General features: G+C 38.4%; 1 pseudogene; it reads left to right on the top strand.

The window, feature by feature from the left end:
• The first annotated feature begins 12,503 nt into the window (after positions 1-12,503).
• On the top strand, positions 12,504-14,446 carry LOC149814120 (transcription factor GAMYB pseudogene; annotated as a pseudogene).
• The last annotated feature ends 5,198 nt before the right edge of the window (positions 14,447-19,644 follow it).

Genomic DNA, 19,644 nt, shown 5'->3' with positions numbered 1-19,644 from the left:
TGGCTCGGCTCGTTCCCCAAACCTAGCTGTGGGAACATGACTGAAGTGATCCCTAGATCCCAACTATCTGGTGAGAATTACTCTTGCTCGTTACTAGGGGTGCAAACGGTTCGGATTTAGGATAAGATAATATATTGCAGAGTTGGATGAGATCCCGGACAGTGAGAATTACTCTTGCTCGTTTCTAGGGATGCAAACGGTTCGTATTTTGGATCAGATAATATATTGCAGAGTTGGATCGGATCCAGAACAGCCAAAATTTGTAAAAACCTCATCCTTATATTGCAGAGACGGATCTGATCCGGGACAGTGAGAATTACTCTTGCTCGTTACTAGGAATGCAAATGGTTCGGATTTCGGGTCAGATAATATATTGCAGGATCGGATCCAGCCAAACTTTGTAAAAACCTCATCCTAAATCGGACACATTTGAAACCCTACTTGTTAGTTGTTACCTTTACTTCTTAAATTGCAAATGTAGAATGGTCCTGCTTTGAGTTGGAGTAAAACCCAGATTCGTGTAATGAGTACTCAAATCTTTGCCATGTCGAGGTGATCCCGTAAATATGAACCGATAAAGTTTTAATTGCACACTCATTAAGGCTGAGTTTTAATTGCACTCATTAAGGAAGGCTGTTAATAGGGGTGTAAACGAGTCGGGTTTGGTTCGGACCCAGGTGGTACCAGACTTGGACCCTGTTTTCGGGTATGGTATCAGGTCTGGACCCAGGTCAAATCCGGTCCACTGTAAGAAAAACCATACCCAGACCTGATAAGAACTACATAAACCAGACCCGGATCATACCTGGCAAAACCATATTTTTTTTTATCATGTTTATATTGAAAAATTTGGGTCTTAATCGGAACTCATGTCGGGTCCGAGTATGGATCTGGTATAAAATTTTGCAAACTATATCCGGGTCCATGTATTAATCGGATCTTCAGGTCCGGACCTGGGACTTATTAATTATCACCATACCCGGATCCTATAAGGTTTGGTTCGGGTCGGGTCTGGGTAAACCCAACCCGTTGACACCCCTAGCTGTTAATGGTCTGGTTGATCTGAATCTGTTCGGTCATTACATCGAGTTCCCATTGTATCTGCATTCGAATATTGTTTGATTTTAATAGGATCCAACCAGATGTGATTAAGTGGTGATAATCATAGAAATGAACCTAACAGATACACATAAAAGGGTTATATTCTAAAGTGTTAAGGCAATCAGATTGAAGACAGTCTTAACCTTTTGTCTTTTGTATGTAGTGCCTGCTTTTTCAATTTGAAAGCACTGGTATTGTAGACGGTGAGGATGTTTGGCAGATCACCTGATCTGCTCTTCAAATCATCTATGAAAGCCAAGAAATGACAAGAACTTATACGTTATCCACTAATTATGGATGAGACTCTAATTCTCATAAACATGAACTTGCTAATTTCATAAGCTTTTTTATTACAAAAAAAATCACCTTCCTAGTAAACTTCTAAACCCTAAAAATGGTTTGAATATAGAAATCCAATATCCAGATGTGAAGCTAGAAATCTGAGAAACAACATGGAATAGCTTGCCATTTGGCTCGGCTCGGCTTGACTCAGAAATTGAGCATAACGAGCCAAGCTATTAGCCAGCTCATTTATGTAAATGAGCCGAGCACAAGCATGGCAAGCTCGATTGACTTTATACTTTTATATCATATATTTATACATATATTATATATTATATACATAAAATGCATATTATATATGTTTTGTACATAGATTAAACATATTTATATGTATTATACATATATTTTATACATCATCAAGCTTAAAAAATGCTTAAAAAACAATTTTTTGTAGAAGATGAGCCAGTTTGTGATTGGCTCGCAAGGAGCAGGGGTGTAGCCTTAACGAGCCAAGCTTGAACAGTCCAACCTCAGCCTGTTCACCAGCCTAGTGATCAACCTCCACACTCCTTTGGGAGATTTTTGGGTTGAGAGAAAGAGGGAGCACATAAAAGATCAAGGTGAACACTGCCACCCTGGTCCTTCTTTCATGGGGTGAGGGTGGGCACTACCCACCCCTGACCTCAACCATATTAGGTTGTTTTTGGGTCAGGTGAGCACGTGCCCACCCTGATCTCAATATGCCACGGGCAATATCTACCTATAATATAAGGATCTAAAAAAAAACAAGTTAAATATCAAAATGGATTTAATGGGCCCAAAGCATGTCCTGCTCTTGTTCTATACCAGCCTAATTTAGACTCTTAAATTGGCTCGGCAAGTGAATTGGGCTTGAACACTGGGTGCTGTTGATCATGATCATGTCCAGTCCATCCTGGGTGGTTTAGCTCGCACCAAGATGGATCCATTTTTGATGTGTGAGGTGGGACCAATTGGGTCTTGCCCAGTTGTAAAGAGATACAGACCTAGATCCGGGTGAGACATATCCAACTCAGGCCCAAACAATAAAGATGAAAGTTGTTAAGAAGGGTGGCACTTAACTGTTTTGTTTAGGCTTGGTCCGCGTAGGGCCAGACCTGGATCTGCACTCAGATTCTACCATAAGGGGTCCTGACACTGTTTTGTCTTGGACCTGCAAAAGTCATAGTAAAAGTTGGATCAGCATTTCAAACTACCATCATTCAATTTCAACTGTACCTGTGAAAGAACTTTGTCATGTAGCTTCTTGTTGAAGCAACCAAGTATATTTTAAGATATAGCATATTCTGATATGCTTAAAGGTGCCTTAATAATGTGCACTGCTTTGATTCAAAATAGAATCCATCACTAAAAAGAAGCATTCTGTGAGACACATTGAAGATAATGCATTTGATTTTCCAGAAGACGAGAATCAAGCTAAGTTTGGAGAGTGTATCAGGTGATCACAGTCCAATACCTAATCCAAACTTGAAATATCAGGAAATTCATCCTTCAATACCATGACATTGACTTTGGTGCAAGCTAAACCAGTATATAATTTACAGTAGAGATTGAATATAACGGATGATCGGTCATATTTATCAGTTGTATTCAATGTGACCTGATCTTGCCTTGCTTTCTTAAGTAACGATGATAACAGCAATGGATAATTAATATTTGCTTTAATTTAACACTTGTATCATGTCTATATCAGGCCCATAGAAGCCAGGATCAGGTGCGATCGCATGGCACACTTTTAGTGTGACATGCACCTGGCTACCCTCCATCCGCTTTTGGGACCTACAACTGACAGACTGTCAGCCAAAGATGGAGGGTGCCAGGTGCAGCGCACACTTAAAATGTACCACGTGATATCACCTGATCCAGGCTCGGCCCATAGGGTACTGGCATTGGTATGAGTACGGGTACGGTTACGCAAGACATTAAAAAGTTTTTGGTATGTTTTAATTGAAACAATTTTAAAAGTTTGGGTACTAATTTTTAATAAACAATATTGGTACATATCTCATTATTTAGCTTGTAAGAGCAATGTATGTTAAGATATAAAAATGCTAACAAAACCAAAAGTAATTGGTACAAAGAGTAATGACATTAGGACATCATGTTCTTAGGGACTAGTTTCATATGCATTTAGAAAAAAAAAACTTGGTTTTTTTAAACTAATTTCAGTGTTTTTGAAACTAGTTTCATACAAGTATCAGGTGTTGGTGTGTGCTTGAAACGAGATACACATGGCAAAATAAAGTTTCTATGCAATTTTGATATGCACTTAATTCTCATGCATTGCATGGCTCTAACCTGTGGTACAACCCTATGATTGTACTCACATTTGTAAGATCACAAAACGATAATATTGAGACCGATCATTTATTGGACTCCAATGGTGGCTGCTAATTAAATTAGGTGGAGGATACTCGACTGTTCTGCACTTTTCCTCAAACGAATGTGTTAATGCATGGAATTGTTAATTTGGAACTTTGGATTTCATTTGTCTAATGAATGCTTTTGGGTAGGATTCAACCATTAATTCATCAGGTTTCAGGCTTTCAGGTTGATTAAAGAAAATGTAGGCACTTTCATTAGTCTGCTGAACTCCTCGACCTAATTAATATCCTTCAAGAGGCTCAAATATGTTGGCAATAAGACCCAACTTGGACAGTCAACTGCAATGCCTTGCCAAAGTTTGTTCAGACCAACTTGAAAAAAAGGAAAGCAAGAAACATAACTGACTAGTAATTTTATAATTTGCATATTTGTTGTGCCCATATAAAATTGCTTGTACGAAAACTGAAAACACAAAAATTTATACTCATCCTTATAGAGAAATCATTCTCTTTCACTCTTTTTCATTCAAGTCATCCTCGTGAAAATATGAAGACGAGAGAAAAGGAAAGCAAAAATTGCAGAAAAGGAAAACAATGACATGTAGATTTGTGAATCAAACAGGAGAAGCTAGGGGTGGCAAAATCTGACATGACCCGCCAACCCGCTTCTTAACCGGGTTCGGGTTTGGCTTAAACTGGTTTGTGTCATAAATGGGTCGACCCGCCTAACCCGTTTATTAAAATGGTCGGGTTCGTGTTAGGGGTATGCCAACCCACCAACCCGGCTGACCCATTTAATAAATGGGTTAGGCAGACGGGTCAACCCGTTTACCCGAACACGACCAACCAAACCCACCTGCCAACCTGTTTACCCGACCCGACCTGCCCGCCAACCCGTTTACCCGAACCCGACCTGCCAACCCGTTTACCCGAACCCGACCTGTTTATTAAACGGGTTAACCGTGTCGTGTTGGGTTACCTGTTTAATAAATGGGTCGGGTTGGTGTTTGCCACAGCTGACCCATTTAATAAACAGGTCGGGTTAGTGTTGAGGTATGCTGACCCACCAACCCGACACGATTGCCACCCCTAGGAGAAGCAGCTTTTTGTTTACTGATGATGAAGCCACAATACAATTCGAATCTGGTTTGAGTTTGATCTAAGTCTTCTTAATGGCGACCATACATTTACACCCTTAAGAGCAAGTTAATCAGTATTCTTGGCACTGCACTTTCACATCATTTTCTGATGGCTTGAGACCTTGATCGTGCCCCGACGATTTCCTGATGGGTATATGATCGTGGGTGAGCTATATATATATATATATATATATATATATATATATATATATATATATATATATATATATATATATATATATATATATATATATATATATATATATATATGAGAGAGAGAGAGAGAGAAGTCACACGTCTTAAAATAAGGATAGATTTTTTATTACATTTTCGTGCTAAAAAGTAGTTTTAAGCAAATGATAAAAAACTTGAATAAAAAATTTACAAGAAAGTCATTTTCAATGGCATATAGCATATCAAAATCATTTGTGAAAGTTATTAGAATGAACAAACCGTTGTGCATTGTAACACTTCCCATTAAAAAATGAATCAATTAAGTAAGAATCTGGTAAACGAAAATTAGAGAATCTAATCGATCCAAGCGTTATCAAATCAATATAGGAATGTAGGATTTAAAATGTAAATGAAGAGAATGAAAGAATTAGCCATGTTGCATGTGTTGAGTCATAATTGTGGAATCATAAATACCGAATATAGACATTCTATTGCATCTCGCAGCTATATTAGAACCGCAACAACTAATGACTGCAATACTAACACATTAAAAACTTAACTATATAAATATAACTCAAATAAAAACAAAAGAATTGTTTCCTTAATTTCTATTTTATCTAAAGAAATTCCATTGTGAATAACTTATAATTATTGCAGTTGCATGGAGCTATTGTATGGTATATTTGGAAAATGAATAGTGTTTTGGATAAATGAAAATGAATACATTTCAATTCATCAAAATGAATCTCATTCATTTTTAATGAAAATGAAAATGAGAAGTATCCATAATATACAAGAGTATGAGGGTAAAATGATAACATTTTCATGCTAACCCAAGATAAGTCCATAGTAATTACAATTAATTTCAGGATAGTTTTTTTTTGACCTATATAAATAAAACTTTGGTGTCCTTTTGAAAGTTTCCAAAATTTAAGTACATTTTTTACTTATACCAATAGGTTGGTGACATTTTGAAAATTTCACTTCACGAAGCAGTTGCCTTTTTTTTGGCTTATTCTTTTGTATCAGCGTTAGTTTTTAACTTAAATTATCCTGAGTTTTACAAAAGAATATGTGGTATCTCTTAAAAGTATCTTTTTTTTTATGACAAGGAAAACTAGAGCTGGGTCACTTAATGGGCCTGCCCCCTGTGAGGTAAACCTCGGTGGGGTCACTAACACCCAAGCCGTTACAGAGCTCACCAATTAAAGGCACCCGTGCACCTGGTGGGAGTCAAAACTGGGATGAAGGGGTTAACACCTTCTCCTCAAGCTGTTGTCACTCGGAAGACAAAAATGTGTGTGTATCTCTTAAATTTGTCATACAAAAATATTGTTACAGACATACTTTTTTCCAATAAGCCAGTATATGGTGCGACGGTCCTTCCTTACCGCCGCAAGCCTTTCTATCGTTGGGTCACAGACATAGAATGCTTCGCAAACCCGCAACGCGCCAAGCTGACCAGCCTAACGGCTAAAGGTCGTGTACCAACACCTTTTCATGTGCTGAATCATTTTCATTTGCCCTGCGCACAACTAAGCACACAACTGCCTAACAAAAGCTGATCAAACACATTTTCAAATGCATTAAAATATTCTCGCAAGAACCAACGAGTCATGAACAAAATTTTTTTTTGCACATACAATTCATTGAGGATCTGCCAACTCAATGACCAAAACAACAAGTTTTCTTACTCAACGTGAAAACTCCGCTAACTCACAATCTTGGGAGAGAATTTAAAAGTTTTAGTTGAGTCTTTCATACACAAAGGTGCAAATTCATCCAACTGAATCCAACGTGCATTCTCTGCATGCACAAGGCAAACATCATGCTCCACCTGTGAGCTTAATGCACAACTGTTAAGAATCTTTGGCTTATCTACGTTTCCTTAGCCAACTGAACAACAACCTTATACTTCTACTTGTCATCGATAAGATATCTCATATCATCCTGCCAACATCTTGTTTCTGTGTTCGGTCAACCACACTTTAATTGAAAAAATTGCTTAACCAAAATAAACCATCATTATCCTCTTCAGTGTCGCACACAATGAACAACAAGGTCTCCGTGAATCATTTTGCTTTGATACTAATTTGTCACGAGCTTACTTTTTCTCAATAAGTCAGTGTGACGCAACAATCATTCCTTATCGTCACAAGCCTTTCTATCACTAGGTGATGCACCGACATAGAATGTTTTGCAAACCCGCAACGCGTCAAGCTAGTCAACCTAATAGCCAAAGGCCGTGTACCGACACCTTTTCATGTGCTGAATCATTTTCATTAGCCCTGCAGACTACTCTGTGCGCATCTGCCTAATAGAAGCTGATCAAACACATTTTCAAATGTGTATTCTATATGTAGTATGTGTCGCTTAGTGCATAGTCATCACATACAAGCTATCACTTCTAAAAGATGCGCAAACTTTGCCTTAGTCTTCCATGCTATAAAACATACAGCAATTTCATGCGCATGATATAGCAAAACCTCGTCACCGAAGAAACAAGACCTTGCGGCCCTCAATCTGAAGACAATTTGATGATTGAACACCAAGGCGAAGAGCACCACCCAGACTCATTCACTGGTGCTTAGGCATTCACTCGCCTAGCCCCGAATTACCATACTCGGTTGAAACCACCTAAAGTGATTCCTGGGAGAATTAGCCCTAACCCACACTCACCCCATGCGTCCAACCGCTACACGTGGAAAACTCTTGCAAGCTGAGAGGTTCTTAACCAAATCCCCAAAGGCAACATCCTCTGATCCGCTGGCACTGCTTAACCAAACAATGCTTCATGTCTATGTCGCCACACAATGATGCACTAACGATGATATCGATAGCTATCGCATGTTGTGCTACCATCGCACGCCACTGATCAAGCGAGTACATACTGCACGTTCCTACACTCAATGCATTTTTCACTCAGTAGAGCTCTGCACTACACATGTTCTATTTTGAAAAATCGGCCTAAACAGAGATATTGCCTAAATTAATAGTGACAATGATTAAGGTTTTTTATCTAAGTATTGTGTTTGGCGGGTAGCTTTCTTCCTAGCTTTGATAAAGTGGATGTCAATATAATCACATACCTATCTCATTTGACTGGGCACGCAAGTCAGATGAGATAGGTGCCTAGTCAAATGAGATAGGTGGATGGTTAGTGTCACTCTATCATAACTCAAGGTCTCGGGATCGAATCACACAACAAAAAGTGCTTAAATTCTGTGGAAATTTCAATTCTATATAATCAAGTTTCTGTACAATGCAAGTTCTCTCCAAAGGGATGATTCTCGATCTAAAATAGCATAGCTGCCAGCATGTTTCTTATGGTATAAGCATTGATGTGTCATTTATAGAGTCATCCTACTGGTGAATCCAATGCATGTTAAAGAAGATATTATGTGTGAGGCTTCAAGGTCAGTTTTCTTGACCCATTGGTATCTTCTAATACATGTATAAATAAGTTCGTTGAAGTCTCGATGTTTATAAGCTTTCTAACTTAGATCACATCAATCTTCACTTTCTGCCATAGTTTTAATTACAATGTCGATTGAAGTTGCATGCCTAAGTCAAGTACTACTTGACACCACATTTGATAAGGCTTCGTTGAACCATTTCCCAAGTTAAGATTTCTCATAATTGTTGTCCTATGAGTCTTAGACACATTGTCCCTAGAAACACAATACAATCCTTGAATTATTTCTCAAGTAAATATTAGGGCACGTTTGAAAGCTAGAAAATGTACACCGTAGGGGTTGCCTACGTGGCCAGCTGGGTGATTGTGAGGGTGCTGAGATGAATGCACTAGATCAAACCCCACTGTCACACAGGTGCATCCGTAGCTTTCAAAGGCGGGTCATGTAAGACATGGTGGTTTAGGGGTCACACTAGTGGTTTTCCTTGCTTCGGCGAGGGTTCCTCATCATAAAAAGGAAAGCGAGAAAATGGTAAGAAAAATGAAAGTAGAAAATAAAAAATGTTAACTTTTCCAACCAATTCAAACAAAAGAACAATTTTTAAAGATTTCTTTTTTTAAGTTCAAATTTTTATAAGAAAAATTCCTCCACCTAAGGGGGTGGAGGAATTTTTCTTATCAAATTCTTTTTGCATTAGGGCAACTGCGCACCCACAACACACCTCATTTGATGGGGTTGCCACAAGAAGAGCTTCCTCTCGCCTCTATCTTGGAGGTGACTTAATGACTCTCTCTCTCTCTCTCTTGCTTTGAGAAGGGGCTGACCAACCCTTCCCTCTCTTTGAGAAGGCCCTTTCTTATTTTTTTATTTTTTTTATTGTTTTTTCTCAGGCTATACAAGCAAAGAAAAACTTTTTATTTAAAAAAAAAATTATCTTATCAAACTTATTATAGACAAAATTTTCTTTTCCTACTAGAGTTTTTCTTGCTTCCAAACATGTGCAACTTAAATTTATAAAGCTTTCTAGCATTTCATAGAGGTGTTGCTCACATATATACAGATATAGAGAGAGTGAGAGAGTTCTAAAATACACTCCAAATCTTAATTATTATTTAGTGTACCTCAATCATAAGGACAGTAAGGTATATATTATTTAGACTATAAAGAGTGAAAGACTAAAGCGATAAAGCGACACATTTACTACATTCTAAAAATGGGGCCATTACACAATATTCTTAAAAAGGGACATAAGCGTTCACTTCTTAAAGAAAAGGGGACTTAAGTGAAAAGGACAGTTTAGGGTCTTAGAGAAGTGCAAAGAAGAATAAAAGATCCCACACCCCCGACTCAACTATCCACGTGTCCACTCCCCATTTCTTCTTTGATAGAGACCAACACAAAAAAAAAGACTAAAAATACATAATAATTCAAAATTTGAAAAGAACCATTAGCACTTTAAGATTTAGATAAAAATGATCCTCCTCTTTTTATCCCGCATGTGCACAAAAGGGGAGGAGAAAAAAATAAAAAATTAATCATCACCACTCATCAGATCCTATTTTTTCTGAATTGGCTCGCCTGCTCATTTCATGTTAGAGAGAGAAAAAGAAGCCTCTCTAGAGAGAGAGAGAGAGAGGGAGCGAATGCCCGGTTTTTGCTGGTTGGTTGGGCTGCGTGCGGCTTCCGTTGATTCAGTCTGCGCGCGAGGTCTGGGGGAGGGGCAGAGGCCTCGGACCCAAATCACCATCTCTCTCTCTCTCTCTCTCTCTCTCCTCCCAAGATTTTCTGCTCATCTTTTCTACTTACTGGCTGCCTGGTTGCTTTGGTACTTTCTCTCTACCCATCTCTCTCTCTCCAACATGCACACAAACACACATTCTCTCTCTCTATAAAGTTTAGAGTTTTCCTCGTTCCGTTATATCCGCGGTATCCCTTGCCTTTCGTCGAATCTGATCGAGTTCCTCTCTCTCTCTCTCTCTCTCTCTCTCTCTCTCTCTCTCTCTCTCTTGGATTCCCTTGTTTTAAGCGTCTGAATAGGTCGTAGTTGACGATATGGCGGGCGTTTTGTAGCTCGAGTTTAGGAGTTCTCTCTGGTGGCGCTCATCTTGGCATTGGTGTGTGCGCCTCAGATGCCTTTGTGCTTCTTCTTTCGTGTGGTCTTTTTGAGGGAATCCTTTAGTGGGTTGTTGTCAATTGAGCTCTCGGGGGGTTTCCTCTGTGGTTGTTTTCGTTAGCTTTCTTTTCTTCACGAATTGTGCGTGGATTCTCTTCTTTGGGGCTCTGGAGTTGGGGCTGTTCGGATTTGCAATTTGGGTTATTTCTGTGTAGTTTGGGTTATGTTATATCTCTAGTTGAATTCAGAATTAGGGTTGTTGCATCGTTGGCTCTCATTATGTCTGTTTTGGGTTTTGCTTGTTTGGAGATCGAAAGGGAGATTTTGGGAGTTGGTTCTTCTTTGTGGTAATTTTCCGGAGTTTTCCAACCCTCTTCATTTCGTGGGTATGGTGAATCTTGTTAATCGTGATTTCAAACGATGGATGGCTGAAGGTCCCCCTTTTTTCAGTCGATTGCAATTTACCTTTTTTCTTTGGTTTGAGGGATCACAATTTGGGGAAGTTTCTCTAATGTTTGAATAGGTTTGCGGTAAATTTTGTTCTGATTATGGGAATTAAGCAGTGATAAGTCATATATATTTGTTTATGATGATCATTCGTTTTAATTCTTCGAAATCACAGTCCTTGTCGTGTGGATTTTGATCGGTAGAGAGTGCAGTGAATTATAATAGATGGGATCCATCAGGGTGGGGCTTTCTTCATTTGCTCATGTCTCTCTACTTGTTAGATCTGGCGATCTCCGAGCATGACTTTTTGTTCTAGATCCTAAATCTTCTTTGTTTTGGGGGAGGGTTCTGGTCTTTGTTTCAGCTGTGTCAAATATGAAATTATTTCTTTGTTGCAGACAAACTTTAATTCCTTATCCTCTTATCTTGTGAAAAATAGGATCTGTAATTTGAATTATTTGAATCGATATATAAATGTTTTTTTCAGGTTTATTGGTGGGTTATTCTACTTTTTTTTTGTTCCAGTGATGTATCATCGAAGTTGATGTTGCTTGTTGGTTCAATAATGTGGAGGTTTGGCGCAAGATTGAATTTGATAGGCAGCATTTAGATCTATCTGCAGATTTTCGATCTGGTATGAAAATTGAAAACTGAAATATTTTCAACCTCACTTTTTTCAAGAGTTTTGATTGTATCGTTTTTTTGTAGAATTGTGAACTTGTTGCGTTTCTTCTGATAACTTCTGTTCTAGTTTCTGTTACCTTATGTTGGATATCAATTCTCTGCCTTGACATATGAAATACGGTTTATGACTATAATTTGTACTGATGGTTAACATAGTGAATTTGAACTTAATTGATTCAGAATTATGAGATTCTTGGGTTGGTGCCCATCTATCATTAAGTTCATCTTTTTTTTAATAAATACCTCCAGTTTGTTGGGCTGGGGAATGGTGGCTTATTTTCGGCTTATAAAGAGCTTGTTTGAACTTGTGAGATAGGCTCGGCAAACTGAACACAAAAAACAAATGTTCGTCACAGTTTGGCTTGTGTAGGCTTGTTAATTGCAATAAATATATTATATATATTTGTATCATTAAGTGTAGATGCTAAAATGTTTGGCTTGCGAACAATAAGCTTATAATTCAAATCCGATTACTTATCACTTTAAAACAGTGTATTTATTCTGTAAATGAGCCTGTTTGAGCTTGGCTCAGTAGATCTAGAGTTCAATTCTATTGTTTTCAGCCTTGAAAAATATATCTTTTTTTTTATAAACGCCAGCTCTACTCTGTTCATTTAGCTTGGGCTTGCCATGCACTCGAGCTCGGCTTGGCTCACCTCAAGAATAAGCCGAGCTTGAACACCCTCCATGTTCGGCTTGTTTACGAGCCCTATGTGTTTGGTATAATGGTGTTTGAATGTTTTTCCATTGACAGTGTAACTGGACTGCAGGTGGGGCGGAGAACATGGGTCGGGCTACAAATGAGAGTGAGGATCTTTATCTTGCAAAGGATCAATGCAATTCACCATCAGCTGATGATGGCAGTAGTGGTGGAGTCCCAGGGGGTGTAGTTCTGAAGAAAGGACCATGGACGGCTGCAGAGGACGCAATTCTGGTAGAGTATGTGAAGATGCATGGTGAGGGAAACTGGAATGCGGTGCAAAAACACTCAGGTCTGTTCCGATGTGGGAAAAGCTGTCGTTTACGGTGGGCGAATCATCTAAGACCCAATTTGAAAAAAGGTGCTTTTACACCTGAAGAAGAGCGTCTGATAATTGAGCTCCATGCTAGAATTGGAAACAAATGGGCCAGAATGGCTGCACAGGTAGCTGTCATTATTTAAAGTAAAATGTTTTTTTAAAATATACAAAGGTTTGTTGAAAGTTCCAGGTGCTAAGTAGATGTTTAAAGCCCTTCTGCATTCCCATTTCTTCTTAGTTCCTTCTGAATATTATATTCAAATTCTGTTTTACCTCCTGAAGGTGTATAATCTCTTTTGTTTCAGTTGCCTGGGCGAACTGATAATGAGATAAAGAATTACTGGAACACCCGTATAAAGAGACGACAACGAGCTGGTTTGCCTCTTTATCCTCCTGATATGAATACACAAACTTCAAATGAAAAACAGCAAAGCCAAAATGTCAGTGAATTCGGGCTTCTTGACACTGGTCATCAGGGTTTCTTGCATGCCGGGGGCTTTGAGATACCTCCTGTTTCTTTTGACGCTATTAAAGCTGCTCGGGATACCTTGTCTTATGCACCCTCTTTGTCTGATATCCCCATGAGCAACATTCTTAGTCAGGGTCTTGGATCTTCTCAAGGTTATAACTTCCTACATCCCCCAACTCATAGTGCCAAGCGACTTCGTGATTATGACTCCCTATTCCCTGGTTTTCATGGTGGGACAAACTGCTCATTTCTGTATGATCCCCCTTTGAACCAATTCCAGAATGACACGTTTGAGAAGGTCCAACGACCCTTCTCTATAAGTTTTCCATCCGATCCTGATCCAAACAGAAGGAGCACATCTCCTCTGGGGAGCATGATGTCTGGCAGCCATGCCCCATTAAATGTCAATTTCTCTGCTTCCAAATCTCTCAGTGAGGTTGTAAAGTTGGAGCTCCCTTCATTCCAATATCCAGACACTATTCTTAATAACTTGGGTGCATGTATTCCCCCACCCCCTCTTCTGGAGCCGGTTGGTATCCAGTCTCCTCCAATGATGCCTTCTCAATCTGATTGCTCTTCACCCCGGAGTAGTGGACTTTTACAGGCATTAATTCATGAGGCCCAGGCACTGAGCAGTTCAAAGAATCAGTCCTGTGAAAGTAGTACACATTCTTCTGTGGTGCCTGGTGAGACAGCGGCCCATTCCATTGTGAACCAGTGTGAGACAGAGTGGGCTGAACTAAGTGACTCTTTATGCCAGTCTCCTCCATCTATTTTCAGTGAATGTAATCCTCCTGCAAGTGGTTCGTTGATTGCATCCTCACTTGTCAATGAGATGCCTGGTGAGGATATACTCTTCTATAATTTGCGATATTCCTGTTTTTTTCCGGTGGTTGAACACTGAATTGCTCCTTTATTGCTTTTGTAGGCATCAGTGTGAAGTTAGAAGCAGTTGAACACAGTTCAAATCCAAATATGGATGCCAATGAACTTGGAACTGATATTCATTTCACAAGGCCTGATGCCTTAATTATGTCAGATTGGTTTGAACAAAGTTCAGAATGCGTAAAAGAACCTTCAACTGTAACAGATGCTATTGCAACATTTCTTGATGGGGATTTTTGCAATGACTACAAACAACTAGATGCTGAATCTTCGACGTTGAATCAATCCTGTGGACTTGGCTCTCTGCAATGGGATCATATGCCTTCTGTGTTCCAAATGTCTGAGCAACCCTGAAACTTTTTTCATATGAATCATGCGCAGGAGGTTCATCTACAAAATGTTTGACTTAAATGGGCCAGGATTTTCCATGTGATGAAAATACAGTGATATGAGGTTTATGGTAATAAATATTGCCATAATAATTTTTCATGTTTTTCGACTATTCCGTCTTGCAAGAGTTGCTTCTCAAAAACAGTATGGGGCTCATGCAGGGTGGAGGCAGTCACAGTACTGCTACATATTCACGTTTTCATCATGATATTGAAATGACGTGCAATTGTTTGTCATTAATCAAAACTTTCTGGTCTTTTATTTGATTCAGTGTCGTTAAGTTTGAGTCCTTCTAGGGTTTGTTCTTACTTCTTAGGGCAATAAGCAGTAAAAGATGTACGCATTTGATCTTCTTTCTTGGTTGGTATCATTCTTGAATGAAAATTCTACTGAACTGTGGCCTGAGAAAGAACTTTTATACCATCTCATTTCGGTTTATCCTGATACTGTTGTTATGCTTTTATTTTTCTTTTCTTTCTTTCTTTTTTCAGACGTCAATTCTTGGTGCATGGTTCTTGGTTGTTGGGGTTATGCCTATTGCTGCCTATGAATATTTCAAGAGCTTAATTTTTTGTTGTGCCTGTTGGTTACATAACCTGCTTGGTCATTTATTAGGCTCTTTTATTGCCAGAATTTATGATTGTGCCTGGTCTTCAGAGTGGCATGTTTTTCTTTTATATAGCTGACATTGTGCTTCAAAGAAGGCTGTTTATGTCACGTGGTGTTTTTAGATCTTTGGTACATGGTAAGTTACGTAAAATGTGTGAGTTTTTTAGATTTTCTTCGCTGCTGAAGAACTTCTATTGGCTGTGAGCATTTCTATTAGCTTCGGGACCATGTGATCATATTGCTCTTGTAATTAATTAGACAAATTTTCCATTCTTGAGTTCATCAGGGATTGGATAACCTTTCAGTCTACTTAGTAAAGGTCCTATCAAAAGGTGGTTATAATGTCTTCTGAGCTTGTGTTGGTGGTAGAGGTGCTTTTAGTTTCTGCCGTGAATGGGAGCATGAAGTTCAAGTGTTCCTGTTTATCCTTCATTGAACATGAAAGTGTCTCCTTGCACATTGGGCTGGTAAATGAACCTAGCAGCTCGTGACTCCGCTCATCACGGACTCATTCATGATCAGTTTGTATAGTTGGCGAGCCGAGCCACGAACAGCTCGTTTAGCTTAAACGAGACGACCCTGAACACAGGGTGTTTGGCTTGGCTCGGCTGGTCTAGATAAAATATATTTATTTTTATGTATAATATATATTTTAAGTGTAATATATAAAAAGAAGAATGCATAAAATATCTATAAAAAGAGAAGGATGAATGAAAAATATATACATAAAATATGAAAAGTGTAATATATAAAAAATATACATATTTTCAAGTATACAACAACAACTACGCCTTCATCCCAAAACAATTGGGGTCGGCGATATGAACATATTTTCAAGTATAATATATAAAAAAATATATTCCATGTATAAATAACGTGGAATGTTTTTACACTAGCCAACTCGTCTCATTAAGGGACGAGCCGAGCTCAAGCTCAGCTCGGCTAAACACGAACACGAGCTGAGCCGAGCCACGAGCTCAATCCACTAGTGAACAAGCTGAGCCCGAACATACCTTGTTCGGTTTGTTCGGATCGTTTACCAGCCCTACTTGCACATATAGAGATGCACACACACGCGAACAGACGCACAGACATGCACATACACAGAGCGGATCCACAAAGTGACTCAACCTGGAGAATTTTGTCTTGGCATTGGTGAGGCTGCTGTGGCCTGCCCGACTTGTGTGCAGCGGCAGATGCTGCTTGTTCTTTTATCTTTGGGTGCCCAGGCTTCTTGTTGATCAATATAATTAATGTACAAAGAATTCATGTTTTGCAGCCATTCTACCTCTTTTAGTTTCAGTGTGAGACATGAATGTTGTATCATATAGGTTTGCATTGTCTTATGGGATACTCACATCATTTATCATCTAGAATAGCAGGTGTCCATGTTTCAATCTCCATATTTAAAATTCATTCTCAGGAACCTTTAGGGAATAGCAAATGTTGTATCTTTTGGCTTGCCTCTTGGAGAAGCTGTTGCTGGTTCGTGGTCTTTAAATCTATGTTGAAAGCCTAGGGAGACATGCAGTATGATATGCAGCATGGATGATAGTGTAAGGATGGATCTAAGTAGTGGAAGTAAATGCATAAACGTGGTTAGCCTAAATGAAAGTTGAAACATCATATTCTTCAGCAGCATGCGGCTATGGACTGTTGGCTTTGGGGTTTGTACCATATACCAGTCTGGTGCCATGATTTCTATGTTCATAGAGAAGTATTTGACATTATGCACTCCCAGTTGAAATATTGTAAATCATCATTAGCCTGGCTGTGGATGGAATTTTGTAGGCTGCCATGATGCCATCCTATCTCAATGTCTCTTTGTATAGTTCCCGTTTTTTTTTCCTCTATATAAAGCTAAAGTGCACCCTCAAGTCCCCTAGTAGTTGGCATCTGAAGTACTATTTGGCTATTGTTGTTGAAGGGTTTGCTTTTGTAAAGTAGCTGTACGTTGATAATTTCTAAGGGAGAATAATCATGCTGTGTGGTCTTTGTAATTATGAATGAATGCTGTTTGATCAGTATTTCCAAGATTTCAGTCAGAAATTCATACAATTTCATTGTATGTTTTAATCAGATCTCTACTTCAATCAAATTCTATGTTATAATGACATTTGATTTTGAGGGAGAAACTGCTCTTCCTTTGTGCTACTATTGCCAATTTTTGTTGTGGCATTCTCTCCCTTTTCACAAACGAAATTTGAGTTTCTGATGAGCAAAGTCCTCTTGGTCAATCATGGACAGAAAACTTGCATTTTATGTGATCCAATGACCTGCTGGAGTTTTGTATATTTTCTTTACTGGTCTAAGCATCCAGGCTATTTGGATAATAGTTATAAACTGGAAGTAACTGCATAGTCCTGTTTTTAATCTTAATTAGTCTTGAAAGAGTTAGCTTGTGGATATAAAAAATGATAAGTTTGGTTATTTTGGTGTTTATTTATTCCAATTGATTTCTATAGTAAGAAACAATCGACTCCAAAATAACAACAAAGTTCAGAAGCTCACAGGTGGGGTAGCTTTCAACATTTTTATTCATTATTTTTAATTCTTTGTTGTCTTCGTATGTGCAGTGAGGACCATTAGTCTTGCATGTTATAGTTGGTACCATCCATGACTAGTTTGTTTCAAGCATGTCTGCATATTTGTGCACACAAGAATACAACTGAAGTACAATATTATATTATGCTTGATAAAACTTCTTGGATAGCGAGCTTGCCGCAAATATTGCTGATATATTGACAATTTCATGATTTTATCATGATATTTTCAAGAGTATGACTGAAATTCATATTACGTAATGCTCTTTGAAACTTCTTGTTTTGTGAGCTTGTCACAAATATTGCTGATATTTTGACAATTTCATGTTATTGTGATATTTTCAAAGGCTGATATAATATCTAAAACACACTATTTTTAAAGTATCGCCTACTTTGAAGATATAGCATCTTTTCCATGATGTCAACTTATAGGAATTTTTTTAGCATTTTTTTATTGTTTATGTATATTATATACATATTTATTTATTTATTTATTTATTTATTTATTTACACCAATACTTTCCCAATAACTTTCAGAGTAAATCAAGAATTTTTCAAAATATCGCGAAAGATTAACGCTGAATTGACATGAGTTGTGGGTTATCAATAAGATGTCGAACTACTCTGAATAGACACGAGGAACTAGCTATAGTCACCAAGGGGTTCCGCCTGTCTGGTAGGAGCAACTAGTGCACGTCACCTTGTGTTGGGACGTTGCAAGTTCCAATCCCAATGGTATCATTGTATAACTGGTAGGGGTCTGCTTAACCCCAGCTTGCCTTTAAAAAAAAAACTATCTAGTCTTTTTTTTGTTATATTTAATGAAGGAAAATCTCGGTTCAGGTGGTGAGGGGGAGAGATTAACGCTCGCATGTCACACCTTCAAGCAGTTAAAACCCTTGGCTACCTTTCGTATCCACCAGAGAGCTATCTGCTTTGGCCTCGTGACAATTCTGCGTATCGAACTCTTGACATCCTTGAACTTGAATGCCTTAAGCCAACTCACTTGACCAGGTATACGAAGCTCATAACACTTGAAAGCAATGGTTGTCTCTAAGGCAAAAAAAAGTGTTATTTATTTCATGCATTGAGGAAGCTGCTTATGTGCCTGAGGTGTGAACTGATCCTGAAAAATGGCTCTAGAAAACAGTACTGTGGTCACGTGATGATCTCCCAACCAACCAACTTGGGGAAATTGGTTTTTGTACCCTCTCATGCTCTTCAATTTTCATGTTTGCCTGTGTCTGTTGTAGCAACCAAGTACACTTTCTTTCTTTCTTTTTAAACGATGGACTTTTGCCAGCACAACTGGGTCACTTAATGAGCTAGTGCTCCTTAAGGATATGTTTGATGGCTTGTCTAGGATTGGACAAAATGAACAAAAAAGACAAAACAAAACATTGATTTTGTTCGTTCTGTAACAATTGTTCCAAGTCCAACGTTTGTTTTGGACCATGCTTAGATGTTATGTTCTAAATGTTCGTTGTTTGATGATGATGTGAGAACAACTTGGACAATCATGGATAATGAGTTGAATTACTTTGTTTTGGATTGTATGACCTTATTGTCCACCATTTTACATGTTTTAACAAGTTTATTATGGTTTTTTGCCAGGATATGGATTCAATTACGAAATTATGTCTAAAATCATGAATATTTGCTCTTATGGATTTGGAATTGAATTTTTGCCCAAAATCTGAATTTTTGCCACGAATATAGATCTCATATTGGATGTTTGCCCCGAATATGGATCTCAAATTGAATTTTTCTCCTGAATATGAATCTTGAATTAGATGTTTTCCCCGAATATGGATTTTTGCTTCGAAAACTTAGTGTTTCTACCTTCTTCCTCTTTTGGGTCATGATCTGAGAGAGAACGACCTGGATCCAAGTGAGACCCCTTAAATTGTGAACTCGAAGAATACCCATCAGTGCATCATTCAATATTTTCTTTTTCAAGTAACCAACACCAAAAGCATGGGTTAGTTTGAGTTTGCCTTTTACTCATCC

The sequence above is a fragment of the Nuphar pumila genome, chromosome 15, assembly GCF_984573655.1.
Source record: "Nuphar pumila chromosome 15, dmNupPumi1.hap1.1, whole genome shotgun sequence".
Lineage (NCBI taxonomy): Eukaryota > Viridiplantae > Streptophyta > Magnoliopsida > Nymphaeales > Nymphaeaceae > Nuphar > Nuphar pumila.
This window is presented reverse-complemented; position numbering and strand designations above follow the sequence as displayed.